The sequence below is a fragment of the Magnolia sinica genome, chromosome 11 (genome assembly GCF_029962835.1).
Source record: "Magnolia sinica isolate HGM2019 chromosome 11, MsV1, whole genome shotgun sequence".
Lineage (NCBI taxonomy): Eukaryota > Viridiplantae > Streptophyta > Magnoliopsida > Magnoliales > Magnoliaceae > Magnolia > Magnolia sinica.
This window is the reverse complement of record NC_080583.1, coordinates 1,035,892-1,041,166: the sequence shown is the minus strand read 5'-3', so window position 1 is coordinate 1,041,166 and position 5,275 is coordinate 1,035,892.

Genomic DNA, 5,275 nt, shown 5'->3' with positions numbered 1-5,275 from the left:
CAGCTGATTTCTATGATCATGTTAGATCTAACATCTCACATGATGTCATATGATAGTAAGATTTTGTAAGAGAAAGGAAATATCTTTTTATTATTATTATTATTATTATTATTATTATTTATTTTATTGCTCTAATATCTGAAGTTGATCCAAAATTCAAAAAGTTGTGAGTAGCTTAGAAATGATATATAAGTCTAATTGACTATTATCATAAAATACTTGTCACATATCTCGCTCACTTAGCAGGGTCAACTACTCACCTTAGAAGCTTCATGCTTGATAATGGGTAATGATCGAAATATGGTCATGGCTGGTAATAGTTTCAGCTGATGTGTCATAACATCACACAGAAGAAACCCTTGCAACTATGATACAACCTAAGGCAACACCAAGTATATCAATTTTCACAACGCACGGTGCACATTTAAGTGGGAGAAGGAATAAATATTATTTACACACATAATCCTATGAAGACCTCACCCATATAATGGAATTAGGGCATATACACAATAAATGGCTAACTCATGACAAACAATTAGCACACATGACGTTGTGGAATAGGCCACAACTTGTTATGGGCCTAGATGAGTTATTTCCACATAAGTAAATGTGAGCAATAACTACAAATATCTCTCTAGCTACCGTTTAAGATTTATATAATTAGAAAAAAAGGTCAAAGAGCTCTGAACCCTTGTTAACTCAAGTTAACATAGCTTTACAACAAACGGTGCCTATCCTAATTTGGCTCTTAGCTTAGCTTAGCTTAGCACTTAGTGTACTCTTGCCTGTTTATGCTGCCATATTGGATTGACTTTTCAGTCTGCCTACATTGCTATGTCGACTTAGCTTGTAGTGTAATTCATTTCGCCTACGCCCATGTTATTAGACCAATGAAGACTTTTTTTTTTTTTAGTATAGTTCCCTTTATCTACATCCAAGTCATTGGACAAAGAAGACCTTAACTTTAGAACTTCACTATTTATGCCATACTCTTTATTTATCGGTAAGTGTTTATCTTTGATATATATATATATATATATATATATATATAAAACTTTTACTATTGCGATGTGAAAATCAATCAATCTTTACTATCATGATGAGAAAAAGTCCTTTGAATTGAAAGTAAAAAAAAATTTATTAGAAAGACGAAATCTCTAATTCGCAAATTACCTGCTCTCCATTATAAGTAGTTGAATAGATGGCCAGACTGCCAAGTTTTGGATTATATATAGACGATTGCTCTCGATCTTTCCGCCTATCTTGACGCTTAAGGTCAAAGGCATTTGGTTCGGATTAAGCCACATCAGGCTTTGGTACGCCGAACATCACATGCATGTACCAACAACCGAATTTTGAACCAACTTATCAAAATTCCAAGAAAGAATTGAAGATATAAAATTCAACTCAATCGGAAACTTGGGTGGGCCGCGCTTGTGTGAACTTAGAGCCTTCAGGAGTAATTTTACATGGTTCTCATTTGTGTAGCTCATAGGAGTTTTTTGTTTTTGTCTGGCTAATCTCATGTATGTGTGGTTCACGGAGCTTGGATGTTTCACCTGTAGAACAGGTGTGGTAGGCCAATTGAATTTCTTGCCCTATTTTTAACTTTTCCTTCTTTCACACTTCAATCCAAACCATCCACTATTGGTGACCAATCAATGAACAGTTGAAATGAAGATGCACTTATAGATAGGTTTTGACATACATATCACACCGAATAGATGTTCCAAACTGTACTATATAATATTGGTGACCAACCAATGGACAGTTGAAATGAAGATGGCATTTCTACCGGCATTAATTGTCCAATCAATCTGATTTTGGGATGTACACGTGGAACCTGTTGTTTGGGATGTACACGTGTACCATGGTTGTGTGCATGCACATTGCTGATGAGTAAGAGTTTCAATTTTCTTCTTCTTTTTCATAGCCATCTAGGGAAGAGTCATAGAATATATCCACAACATTCTTAGTTTTCATGTTAGTACAATGGGACCCATGATTTAGTGATCTTGACCGTTGGTTTGTTGGGCTACAACACTGGCCATAAAAATATCCTCAATAGGATGATACTAACCTTTTACTTTGTGGCCCATTAATAGATGGATAAGAAGAATAGATGGATTAGAAGAGAAATAAAATTACAAATAACAGTCCACATTCAGCCCAGAAAACAAGTCCTTGCATTCGGTTGCTATGATCTTGAAATCTTAGAGATGATTTTAACATAGTTTTTTTTTTTTAAAAAATAAAAATAAAAATAAAATTTAAAGAGGCCATCTATTCAAAACACTAATGATTTTATCAAGGTCAAAATTCTACATTTTCACGGTTATATTTAAAAAAAGTCTATAATCCAATGGTTAGAAACAACCAATCCTTGCAGCAGTCAAGAGATGGCTTATGATCAGTTGGTCAGTTTTGATTGACAGTTATATTTTTCATGTCCTTCCCTGAATCGTTATTATTTAATGTTTTTTTTTTTTCGTTTGATGCAGCAAAGGTCAGTTATTGCCAGGCAATTTATGGCTATTATTCATTGGAAGCTTTATCTCTAGAATTACCTCTCTCATAATACAACTGGGTCTTACACATATGTACGTATGAAGAGGGGCCCGGGAAGAAGTCGTCTCTGAACAGGAGATGGGAACAGTGAGAAAGCTAGAGCTATCTCTTTGTAGGAATGTCATAGGCCGCGTCAACATGGATATGTTAAGAATTTTGGTTCAACCAAAATGCCTCAACAAGCCAACCATTTTTCAAAAATTCTCTATTTTTAGCTAACAATGCTTGAAGTGATCGCCCATTCAAGAAAGTGATTTGGTTTGGAAATGACAGCACTAGACTGTCTTTTTTAGTAGAAAGTGGTGACATCGGCTACTCTAAATCCTATCTATGTATGAGAAATTTTACCCGCCCAACGTTGTGCAAGCCCCGGCAAAGACAAGACAAGTACAAAATCAAGCCAATCTAATCATCACATGGACCAACCTAATCACCCATCCAATGCATGGAATGGAGTTCACATACACATCACGGTGGGCCCCACTTATGGTGGTCAATGCAATGAACCCCAGTTTTGATTGACAGTTATATTTTTCATGTCCTTCCCTGAATCGTTATTATTTAATGTTTTTTTTTTCGTTTGATGCAGCAAAGGTCAGTTATTGCTAGACAATTTATGGCTATTATTCATTGGAAGCTTTATCTCTAGAATTACCTCTCTCATAATACAACTGGGTCTTACACATATGTTCGTATGAAGAGGGGCCTGGGAAGAAGTCGTCTCTGAACAGGAGATGGGAACAGTGAGAAAGCTAGAGCTATCTCTTTGTAGGAATGTCATAGGCTGCGTCAACATGGATATGTTAAGAATTTTGGTTCAACCAAAATGCCTCAACAAGCCAACCATTTTTCAAAAATTCTCTATTTTTAGCTAACAATGCTAGAAGTATCGCCCACACACACACACACACACACACACACACACACACACACACACAGAGGAATGCTCACCTACACACAAAATCTGAACGGTCAATGTGACGCGGCACCCCTTGAAATCCCACAAGCCCAACTTTCAACCCGGTACAAAACTGTGGTAGGCCATGGAAAAAAGACACATTTCCTCCCTTGATTTGCATTTCTCTTTGCTATGGCCCACTAGAGTTTTGTATCAGGCTGAAAATTAGGCCCATAAAGTTTCAAGGGGTGCTGCATCACGTGGACCGTTCAGATTTTGTGCTCATGACATGTGTGCAAAGGTGCATATAGGTGCTCACGTAAGAATGTGCGCAAGTCAGCATTCCTCTACATTATATAAAAACACACACATATATTTATATGGTAGAGCTGGGCATCGAGTCGAGTTGGACTGAGTTAGGGCTGAACCGACTTGATCTGGTTTTGAAATATGCCTGACCCAAACTCGACTCAACTCGGTACCGAGTCAACCATGCCTGGACTGATCCAAATCTGGATCTGGCTTGGACCAATCCGGACCGAGTTCGACCCGGTAAAAAGTATTGAGTCGGTTTGAGTAGGCACCAATTTGGATCTAGAGATGAGGGAGGGAGGGAGTGGACAGGAGAGAGAGAGGAGGAGGGCGGTGATGTTGCTGGGCTTGGAAGAGGAGAGTGCGAGGTAGTGGAGAGGAGAGAGAGAGAGAGGAGGAGGGTGGTAATGGTGGTGGGCGGTTGCCAAGCTTGGAAGAGAAGGAGGATGAGGGAGGAAAAGCGAGTTTGGGATCGGGTCGGGGTGGGGTGGGGTCGGGTGCGGCGTATAGGGTTAGAGATACTTAAAAATTAGGGTTTTTAATATATATATATATATATATATATATATATATATATATATATATATATATATATATATATATATATCGAGTCAGTTTCGGATCGAGTCGAGTATGACTGAATCGAGTTTCGGGTCAAGTTACTGGGTAACTCGAACTCGACTCGGTTTGAGTTTGGATTGGGCGAAGCCTACTCGGTTCGGACCGACTCACCCATTCGGTTCAGGTCGAGTTGAGTCCGAACAAGTCAGACGAGTCGAGTCGTCACGTGCCCAGCTCTACTATATGGCCGATAAGATTTTTAGATGAGGCTAATTTTTGGATCCAAAGGGTTTCATGAGGTGATTAATCTAATGGACTGCTTGAATTTTGTGCTGCATTAAGTGTCAAAAAGTGTTCATGAGTTTCCATGAGAACCAGTTTTCATGTAAGCATGTCAATATATGTGTGCGCGCCCCCATGCACACTTGTGTGGTATGCTTGTTAATTGGATTGGTGCCATTATTGGTTTTGCATGATGATGACGGTGGGGTTTATGTGTGGCATGTTTGAGAGGAATGCATTTGATGTGAATTGGAATGCATATACATACATCAAAAGGTACTCTTTCTTTCTTTCTTTATTTATTCTTCTTCTTGTTAAATAAATCAAAGCAACACCTTGTGATTCCATTTAACATGGACACCTAACTGTGCAACAGAAATAATGGGACTCACCCTACGAAAGGCTCTGGTCTCGCACACGTGATGTCTTAGGTAGGTATGGTAGGATTCGGATGGTAAGTAGTATTCTTGCGAGTAGCCATGGGACCCCTCGTTCCACAATGGAGGTTTGCTAGGATATATAGGACGCAAATTGTCGGTGCTCCCTGGACCACAGCTTTCCATGAGAAATCTGCTTCGTCCATCAATTTCTTAAGCTCACAATAGATCAGATGGATATGATTCCATTTATAGCACTGAATATTTATCATTTTAT